This window comes from Pelodiscus sinensis, chromosome 6 (assembly GCF_049634645.1).
Source record: "Pelodiscus sinensis isolate JC-2024 chromosome 6, ASM4963464v1, whole genome shotgun sequence".
Taxonomy (NCBI): Eukaryota; Metazoa; Chordata; order Testudines; family Trionychidae; genus Pelodiscus; species Pelodiscus sinensis.
Window position 1 is genome coordinate 70,154,284 of NC_134716.1, and position 11,318 is coordinate 70,165,601.

Sequence of the window (11,318 nt, forward strand, 5' to 3'; positions counted from 1 at the left end):
TCCTGTGCTCTCAATGCTCCCTTGCTGGTGCCCAGGCAGCCTGAGGAGAGAGGAAGCTGCCTAACGCAGAAGAATGAAGACCGGGGGCAGGAGGGGAAAAATTCAGGGTGCAGAGCTGTAAAGATAGGAGCTTAAATGGTAAGGAGCTGGATCTAGCAAAGGGGGAAGCCAGAAGAAGTAGTGGTTACTTCCTAGAGAGGAAAAAGATAGAAGATAGGATTGACCTGGAGTCTCCCAGAACAGGCATGGATCTCCTAATGACTACTAAAAGCAACCCTGGAGATTTTAATAGGATATTTTGAGAACATGGCATACCATCATGTTGGGGAAAAAAAACTTCCAAAATCGCTTCAGTCAAAGTTGGCAATCTTCACAGGAGAAAGCAGGACAGAGGGGTGAGTAAAGAAGCTGGGGCAGGAGCATGTATAGGTGTAGGCCCGGCATTTGGGCAAGGCAAGCGAAGCGGTAGTCTTGGGCCCCACACATTCAGAAATGTGTGTTTGTGTGACTCAGCGTGTTGCTTTGGGCCCTGCACACTCTTTGGCCAGGCCTTTAGAGGTGCTGGAGGAAAGAGAGAACCAGGAAGGGATAAAAGGGGCAGCAAGATTAGGAGCAGGGGTGGGGGAAGAGGAGAAGAGGAGTGTATAGGAGCAAGACAGAGAAAGAAGGTTCTCTGACAATTGGATGATGCTCCCCAAAAAACCTAGAACTGAACATTTTTTCCTGGGGCTCATCATTCTTTTGCTGTCTAGAAAATGCCTGTAAAATCCACTGGCAAACTGTGTTTCCACACCCCCTCTAGTGTCAGGTTAACATAAAAGATTGCAGCCGTTCACAGTTGCTAGTTACTTCATTAGCTCTCACAGATGATCCCTGTGGACATTCCCGCCTCCCCCATTTTAAAGTTTAAAAAACTCAATACCTTAAAAAACTCTCAAAAGAATAAAAAATTCCAAAGTCAAGTGTTCAAAAGTTTTAAAGTGCCAGAAAGCCCAGAATGGACATTTTCTATGAAATCTTAAGTCTCCCTCCTTGGGCAAATGCATTATGATAGTCTTCCATTACATACTATTTATTTCTACACAAACAGTTTTATTCAGCGTACAGACTGTGCTTTGGGGGTGGATAAGGGTATCTTAGCAAAAAAGACTATAGTCCCTAGGATTCAAGTCTCTAGAGTCTTAAGACCTGAAATGAGCCATGATTTATGAGAGCAATGAAGAATTGTGCTCAGCAAAAATCAGAAAATAATTGAATCACATTAAATGGGAATAAACACAGCCAAATTCTACTTAAGTTGAAAAAAGAAGAAAATATAAGTTATAAAGATCAGGCACTTCCTAGCATTCTACTAAGAGAAATGGAAACAGAGTGGGCGAAACAGGGAAAAAAAACAACAAATAGTCTGGTAGCACTTTATAGACTAACAAAACATGTAGATGGTATCATGAGTTTTTGTGGACACAGTCCACTTCTTCAGATGACCGGAGTGTTGGATGTTTAAGACCAAAATGAATAGGGGAGAGGTGGGGTGGGGGGAGGACAGGACAAGAAAAAGCAGTGGGTAAAAAAAGATATCAAGGGAAAGCAGAACTGGAAAGCAATAGGGAAAACAAATAGTCTATAAGCACCTAAAGACTAAATAGTCAAAGGGGGTAGATAAGAACCATTAATTAGCAAACAACAGAGTCAAGAAACACTTAAAGACTGATGAAACATCTAGATGGTATCATGAGATTCTTCAAAGACAAAGAACGATTGTAGCCTTCATTGTTTGATAGGCAGGCAATGACCTAACCATCCAGTATCTTTGTTTAATCCAGAGGTGTGAGAATTGAATTTGAGAATGAGCTGAAGTTCCAGTCCTTCCCTGTGTATTTGGCTCCCATAATTGGTTTGTAACAAAACAGCCACTTGAAAATCTGTTAATGCATGCCCAGAGAGATTAAAGTGTGTCCCCACAGGCTTTTGTATGTTCCCTTTACGGATATCTGATTTGTGCCCATTAATTCTTTCACATAGGGACTGTCCAGTTTGTCCAATATATATTGTAGTGGGGCATTGCTGGCATAAATTAAATTACTGGATGTGCAGTTGAATGAGTCTCTGATTTGGTGGCTTATGTGGATGGCTCCAGTAATGAGTTCGCCTATATAGATATGTGGGCAGAGTTGGCACCGTGGATGATTACAGGGGTGGGTTCCTGGATGTTTGTGATGTAGCTGTGTATCATGGTTATTGGAAAGACTATGTTCCGGGTTGGGGGGTTGTCTGTAGTCTATAGGACTACCTGCTCACATGTGAAATCAATGGGACTACCCATCACGAGTTATGGCCTAAAATATAGGACCCTAAGGGCATGTCTACACTGCAGCTGGGAGTGTGCTTCCCAGATCAGGCTAGAGCACTACACTAAAAACAATAGCATGAACACTGTAGCATAAGCAGCACCGATGGCTAATCACGACAGGATAAGCCCACCTAACCCCCTGGGTCCATATTTAGGTGGGTAGCTTGCACTGTTTTCCCTGCCTCGAGTTTCCACACTATAGTTTTAGTATACTAGCTCCAACAGAACTAGCTTGTGTCCGTCTACACGGCTTGGAAGCACACTCTCAGCTGCAGAGTAGACAGCCCTAAATAACCAATAACCTGATGCTGCACTAAGTTCTGTATAGACGGAGTCCGAAATGCACTTTATTTCAAAAGAGCACAATGAGATCATGACCAGAGCTCATGGAAGGCCTGGGCCCCAAATTATCAAAGCTCAAAAGTTCTAAAATATTTGTTTTGTCCCGTGATTAATTTTATTTTTGTAACCATTGCTTCCAAATTGTAATTAAAATATCCTCAAGGATTTCAGTGAAACAAAACCTAACTAACTTCCACTGGTAATATTTTTGTGAGGAAAAAAAATGTAAAATTACTTTAATTAATATAATTATAATTGATAAGAAAACAAGGCAAGATTGGGTTCAATAAATAACATGTATATTTTACATTCTAATTTGTGATGATCTACCATTACCTTTTACTTACAGTAGGCAACAGAAAGGGGAAGTGAAAAAAGGAAGGATATCACTGAAGTTTTTTTAAAATGGACAATAAATGTATTACAAAGAAAATGCTGCCCCTAAAATAAGAGAATTCAAAGATCCAATTAAAAGATACATGACTCTTAAAAAAAACCTTGAAGTCAACATCACAACTTCAGGAAATAAATTCAGTAGGCATACTGCAAAACTCCTTTTGGAATGGTGTCTGGGAGACATCATCATCTTTTTCCTTGGCTAAGTTAGGGTGAGGGAGAAATATAATGATAAGGAAGGAAACACGTCTTGCAAAAAATTTGGTGTAATTAATGATAGACCAGATTAAGATACGTGCGTATACTATAATGTTGGAATTTTCATGAATTTACAAAGGTAACAGTTACAGGGCAGGGACTAGTTTTTTTTGTTCCATTTGTTCAGTGTCTAGCACAGCGTGATGCTAGAATTATACAGGTTGAATCTCTCTAGTCTGGCACTCTTGGGACCTGACTAGTGCCGAACCAGAGAATTTACCAAACCATGTGAGGTAAATATTGTCTAGCAGCATTACCAACACTTCCACTCCTTACTGGGCTCTTAGAAGACATTTAGGGATCAATTAGAGCACAACAGCAGCACAGAATACTGAGAGCTAGGACTGGGGTTATAAACAAACTTTATGGGACTGTGGGAAACTTGGCCAGACACTTGATAAGCGGACATCAAGCTAACTAAAATCATGCCATACCATGGATGTTGCTGGACCAGAGAGGTTCAACTGATAGATGAGTGAATCAATACTACTCTACTGTGCAGTACCGAAAAGGACAGTAAACCTGGTCTGGCTCCTCTGACAGATATTTTATTTACCTGTTTAGATGGTAGTTTTCAAGAAGAATACAGATAACCCCAAGAGTCCTGATTAACATTTATTTTCTCACTACATAAAATTCTAATGCCTAACGCTACTGTTCAGCTTGAGCATTTAAGGCACAAATCAACAGTCACTGAAATCAGTGGAAAGATTTCCACAGTCTTCAATGTGAGTTGAATCTGGATCCCAGGTACAAGTGAATTTGCTCACAAATCACAGCACTAAGAGTATCAAACACTTTATTTTGTGAAGTAGTCTACTTTCAACTTCAAAAGACAAAATATTCCCAAACAAATCAATTTTACCTCTGAAGTTAAGGTTAGGAGTACATTTCAGTAGCTTAAAGGTCAAAGTCCTTACAACATTGTATAGTTAGCAAAAGAATTTAAATAATCAGAATTAAGATTTAAATTTACAAGAAACCAAAATATTTCAAAATATGGAAATTCACTGTTAAGACACTTTACCTATATCTTGTGGAAATCACAGCCTCCAATTTTGTAGCCTTTGCTCCTTTTGTAGCTTCCTCAAAAGAGGTGTTATTTTGGGATTAGGGACTTCTAGGAGCATAAGGAATCTACTGTAGTTGTATATACTGCAGCCCAGCATAAAAAACTGAATGTTTTATTTCTTTATTATGCTGCATGCAGATAAATGAGTTTATCAAGAACATTTTTCCTAGATCAGTCAGAAGAGACTAAACAAAAAGCATGCAAATGAATCTTAAGCATATAACTCATTTACTGCAAAGATGAATTGGCACAAAGCCTCCAAGTAACTCATAATATAACAACTGCAAAACCCAGAGAAGAAAGCTACTCCAGCCCTTAACCATCACACTACAAAGCTGCACCAGGGCACCAGCAGCTTCCCTGGCACACCTCTACCAGACCCACCACTTTTCTGAGCATGACTTACAAAGGAGCCCAGACCTTTCCTCCTAAAGGAATCTACAGCAGCAAGAGGAGACAGGGGAGAGAGTTTTCAGACATAGGAACCTCTGACGTTAGTTCAATCTTTAGGACTCAACTCTATCTTGACTGGTATTATTTGTTTTCTCTTTTCTGCCACCCTTTCACACACACTCTCTTCTTGGCATCATTCACATTTAACCACTGTACAGTTTGCCATTCTCCCCAGATGTCTCCCCTTCCTGCCTCACTTCCCACACTGTCTCCCTCTTTATTCCCACCCCACTCCCCAAGAACACCACTATTTCCTTCTGTCTCACCTAAAAAACTATTGTTCATATATCCACTCCCATCCTCTTTGGCACAACCACCAATAATGCTTTTTCAAACACATAGCACTCATATACTTAGTCAGAATGGCTTTTTGAGATTAAGAGAAAACAAAAAATACATGAGACAGTGCAGTGTATCTCCCTTCTGGAAAAGCTGCCTCTGACAGAAAGCAGATCCCTAAAACACTTAAAGGTTCAGTGCATAGAAAACAAACCTAAAACAGTTATATAATTATACACAGCACACCCTCTCTGCAGCTAGATTTGTTAACAAATTGTGATGTGTTTTAAATTGTTTTTTATCCAGTCCCTTGTGCTATTTTTTTTGTTTGTTTTATGTAATGCCTACTGGCATATTGCATTTAAGCCTTGTATACACACATATGAAAAGACAGTTCCTGCCCCTAAGAACTTGTAATAAACAAACAGAGCAAGGGTGGAAAGGGAAACAGACGCACATTGGTGAAATAATATGATCTAAGTGATAAAGAATAGATCTAGCACAAAAGGAAGCACTATCACTGGTCTCAGCATAGATACAGTTAGGTCCTAATTTGAATTATGGAGGTATAAAAAGTGAATGATTAATCAGAAAACCTTATGACTCCCAAAAATTACCCCAAGCCACCAGCAACCCATCTTCTCTATACAGAAGCACAAAAAAATAAAATCAGGTAACTCAAAACTAGTAATGGGTTATTCAGCATTTCACTTTACATTAATAATATGTACTAAGCCCATGTTGTAAGTGATATGAATCTACACCTCAAAACACACCATTGTAATTGGCACTTATGTTAGTCACAATATAGAGGCCACAGTTTGAACAGGCCCAGAAATTAAACTACTACTGTGATAATATGCTCCACTATCACTAGGATCTGAGAAACAGCTCGCCATGTCTACATCTCAGCACAGTTACACGTCATCCTCTGTCTCTTTCTCTGGGTCTACAGCCCCATTCTCACTCCATGGGCTACTGGTACCTATTCACAACTTCGGCAGCCAGTCAGATCACTTTGGAATTTTCCCTTTCTGGGGTATCAAAGTCTTTCCTCACCTGCAGTCCTAGGCAGTATTCACATTCACTTTGTCATCTACCACTCCCTCAGTGGTTGGCATGGGAACCCAGGTTCTTCTACTACACCCCCTTCTGCTGCCAATTTCCTGCCTTTCTGGGCCCACCTCACCTAATTCTTCCTGAGCTGGACTTCCTCATTGAATCAACAGATTACTCAGCCACATGGATTTGCTTTGCTGTGGCCTACTACCTTAATTAGCCCCCTTCTCAGTCTCTCAACCTTCTCAGAGCAAGTGTGCGGTGAACACCCTATCACATCCACTTACATTCTAAAAGCTGGTCAAGACTGTGTCATATTGATGAGGAAGAGTAGTGAAACTTTGTACCCTTCCTGGGCCTGTTCTATGAATAAAGGTAGCACTTCATTCTCCAAGTCCCCCAACTAACAAAAGCACTACTAAAACACCTCATGTGCACTAAACTTCATACCCCATGAGGACTAATAATGTACTTTGTGAGCAGTAAAGTTTATAACAGCACAAATTATGAAGATTAGTAGCCTAAGCTGATACTAGGGGAAGGATTAAACTATGATAAACTTTTTCCTCACCTAATTGGAACTGAAAAGTTATAGTATTAGTTACCCTGAGAACATACAGAATACCCCTTTAAAACATTTTCAAGAGGGTATTTTCAGCCATAATATCAAGGGAATTAATCCCAGATAGACCTCACACATACTGGATGAACCACTACTGTGTTGCAAAGAGAACTGGTTTACCACCAACAAAGATTCATGAGGTGACCCAACACCATCATGACCAATACCAACTACTGACTTGCGGATCTAAGGAGGAATATGCAAATGAAATTTGAGGATCACTGCAGGCTCATTAAACCAATTTTCAGTTCAGACATTTTTCCACTATTAGTTGAATACAGATGTCAATGTAACTAACTTGAGAATTGTAACAGTACCAGATGTAATCCCAGGAGACCTGTTACTGGTTTTCATTTGAAAAGGGACACCTGCAGTAATAAAATTGTGACCATTCATATGTATCCTGAGAACAGTGGCTTTCTAAAACTACTATGAAAGAGCCTAGTATATGAATCACACTATTCAAGTCTTACTTTCAACGAGAGCTTTTGGGTGTTTATATATCTACATTCAGAAAGGAATGTGCTGCATTTGTAAATCTGGCAGGGATACTACCATTCATTAGAAAGATTTACTAACATCAGTTTTTTCTGTGCTAATCTTAACATATGGATCAAAGCTACAATATTTAGGAATACCAGAATGCACATTCTTCTTTTACTTGAAGTTAAATTCTACATGCAAGTTTAATTTTTCCATAGTTTTCAGTATTTTTGTTGTATCAATGCAGACTCTTAAAGCATTTTTACACCAGCTAACAGACTTGTGACTGTTGAGCTCATAATGAACTTTTAAGAAAGACTCCTTATTGGCTGTTCCTGCTGGAAGTTTAACATTTCATTTTATTTGAATTAACTGTCAAATTGACTTCTTGTAAGCAACAAATGCTTTCATGTTGTAAAGAAGTGGTGTTATATTTAAAGTTCTTAGCAAGGCTCGATTCATTTGGAACCCAAAATACTGCAGCAATAGCTTACACCAGAAGTCTTTTAAACAGACTTATTTTTTTCTCCAGACTGTAGACAATTTAAAAGCTAACATTCCATGTCCAAAGCTAAAAACATGAAGCTTAGTAGAGTCTTTATATGGAAACATTCAGAATGTCAGTATTTAATAATCTAGCAAGGTCAAGTAGGTAAATAGTCTCATTTTTTACCTGGAAACTAGCTCACGGTTCAGGTATGCTCAGTGTTCTAAAGGCACATTGTTTGAGACAGTTGACAATCTGCTCAAGAGAGGCCAAGAAATGAATCAGGAAGAGGTGCAGTAACTCATTATATCATAAAAATGTCCATAGATGAACAAAACACCAGTGAAAGAAAAATAACAATTTAGCTTTAAAATACACGCTGCACTGGATGTGAATTAGCAAATTCACAATTTGATGTGGGTTTTAGTACATGAATTCACCAATCCATTAATAGATTAATCCCACCTTTCTTCCATTTCAACATATATAGCACTGCATAAACATGTTAATATACCAGAACCAAATATAGCTAATGAATTCCATGCTTAATATTGTGATTAATATTAAGCATGGTTTATAAAGCTCATTAGAAAAAACAATGTAAACCACAGAATATGTTATTATTCAATTATTTTTATTTATGCAGGTTAAACACAGTATATATCATTTCTTGGAAAAGAATTTGTGAGAACAAGAGCATCATAGATTATTACTATAGATAAATCACATTCAGAATGAAGATCCAAGTTAATAGCCAACTATTGAAACAAATTAGACAACTTGGAGGGCACACAAAGTACATTAACTTCTTCACAAATGTGAGTCCTGTTTTTCGATAAGGAAACTTGATGTACTGTATTCAATTACATGAATTATTTCATAATTTGCCATTCCAATAAAAATAATCCAGCTAAAAGAAAAAGATGACAATAAAATGTAGATCATCCAAGTTTCTGGTCCAACAAATAATCTTCATATAGATAATATATATTTTTATGAGGCCAATGTTTAAGCTAATGGACAAATACTCTTATGTCATCTAAATAACTCTACAAGGAAACTGGGATGAAAAAGGAAGTATCACACAAATTCAGAAGCAGAAAGTGAAGACTTCATCATAGAAAGATACAGACAAGACACACACCTACATCTACTTTTTCTGGCATTTTAGAAAGTACTTGAGATGCCAATGCTTTCCCATTATTCTTAAATGACAAGTTATAACTAAAAAGCAAAACAAAAGTATATGTTAAACTTTCACTTCTCCAAATAAGATAATTTACAATACAAAGCAGTTATAAACAAAAGAGGGGAAAAACATTATTGCCTCAGTTCATAAACACCCAGTTTAAATGATCAGCAATACACAGGGCTTGAAAAGGGGCACTCTTAGGGCATGTCTACACAGCAGCATTATTTCAGAATAACTGACGTTATTCAGAAATAACTAAGAGCACATCTACAAAGAAGCCATTATTTCAAAATAATGGCGAGCTGGAGGACTGCTTACTCCAACTCCCATAACCCTCATTTCACAAGGGGTAAGGGAAGTCAAAGGAAGAGTGTTCTTCCTTCAGCTTCCGGCTGTGTATACAGTGCCAAAAGCTGAATTAAGCTATTTCTACTTCAGTTACACAATTAACGTAATTCAACTTTTGCCCTGCTGTGTAAATGTGTCCTTAGATTCAGAAATTTTAAGTTCGTAGGATCATTATAATTACATGCAATCTGATTTCCTGAAGACCACAGATTCATTCAGTGACTCTTAGGCTATGTCTAGACTGCAAGCCTCTTTCGAAAAAGAGCGTCTAGACTGCAAGCGGAAATTTCGAAAAAGCAAGCCGCTTTTTCGAAAGAAAGCAGCGAGTGAGTCTGGATGCTCTCTTTCTAAAAAGCCCTGTTGGCATTCAAGAACGCCTTTTTTCGAAAGAGCACTTTCGAAAAAAGGCGTTCTTCCTCGTGAAATGAGGTTTACCGCCGTCGAAAGAAAAGCCGCATTCTTTCGATTTAATTTCGAAAGAACGCGGCTGTAGTCTAGATGCAGGTGAAGTTTTTTCAAAAAAAACCCTGAGTCTGGACACAGCCTTATGGACTAAGAAGGAAAAGGAAAGACATTTTCAGCAGGCACACTGCTTCCTATATCTCCCCCCACACTTTTGCCACAGAAAAAAACCCATCACGGTAACAGTTTATCATTTTCTAAACCTAGCTGGAAGCAAATCAACTGAAGCATTACTAACACATCTGGATTTCCATGTGCATAAAATCTTTATCTGGTTCTCCCATGGCTCAAGGAGATAATTTTTGCATAGGGAATTGTACAAGACTACAGAAGTTTCAGAATTAAGAATGATGTCAACCAGCAGCAACTTGCATGTCTCCGTCAAGGAAAATGCATTTCCACTATTTTGAAGAAGTGAGATGCTCTTAACTTATATTTTCAATTACAAAAAGACTGAGAACTTTGTTACACAGCGCAAGTTTCCTTAGTAACATGTTGGCTGACACAAATCAACCCTTTGTGACATGATAAAATCAACTTATGATTTCAATTGCTGTTAGTGTAAATGGTTCAAAACTGAGTCAATTACCAAGAAATATTCATTTACAACAGTTCCTACCTTACCAACACACTACTCATTTAGACCCTGAATTATGCAATCAGGTAGTAGTAGAAACAAGAAAAAACAAGACAACACAGAAAAAGCAAACATAGTACAGTACTGTGTTTAAAATAAACCACTAAAAAAAAGAGAAAGTTTAAAAAGAAGTTCAAAGTTTAAAAAATCCAAAGTTCAGCTGTAATTCTTTGAAAGAAATATAACATTCTGGTCAGAATTATGAACATTTCAAAGTTATGAACAAACTCCATTCCCACTCTGAGTTTCTACTGTACAGGGGGAAAAATGGATACACTGCACCTAAAAGAAGCATGGTCTACAAAAGTTAAAAAGCCCAATCACCAGCCTTGCAGAACAATGTCACATCACATTAAGAAATACAGCAGATTGTGAAGGAATGGTGCAACTCAGTACCTCAAAGGTGGAATAACAAAAGTGACAAATCATCATTCTTGATTGAAGTGTTTTGACTGTATGGACAACGCAGGAAATATATGCTTTGATTATTTTTAGAGAAAATAGTTGTTAGTCTGTTTCAGCACAAACAACAGATGCATGAAGTGAAAGATAAGACCATCCCTGAATCCCATCAGATCTTTCACTTCATGCAGCTGATGAAGGGGTTGTTACTGTACTCACAAAAGCTTATTCCTTAATAAAATTGTGAGTCTTTAAGATGTCACTGGACTCTTTGTTTTGGTGGAAGGCAGAAAGAACTTTCAGCCCTAACTAAAATGAAAACAAATGAACTGCATGAAGGACATCAGAAAGCCTCTGAGGATGAAATATGGTTTGCGGTGGAGGACGCAGGACAATAGTCACTGTCAGCTAAAACAGCAAATGCTGCGTAGACTTTCTCCTGCAAGATATGTAACAGCGCTATGGAACCGGGCTAC

The 11,318-nt window shown here is 38.2% G+C and overlaps 1 long non-coding RNA gene across 2 annotated transcripts in view; it reads right to left on the reverse strand.

Moving 5' to 3' along the window:
* Window positions 1–11,318, reverse strand: part of LOC112546983 (uncharacterized) — a 39,649-nt gene that overhangs the window by 27,697 nt on the left and 634 nt on the right. The window lies entirely within an intron of this gene.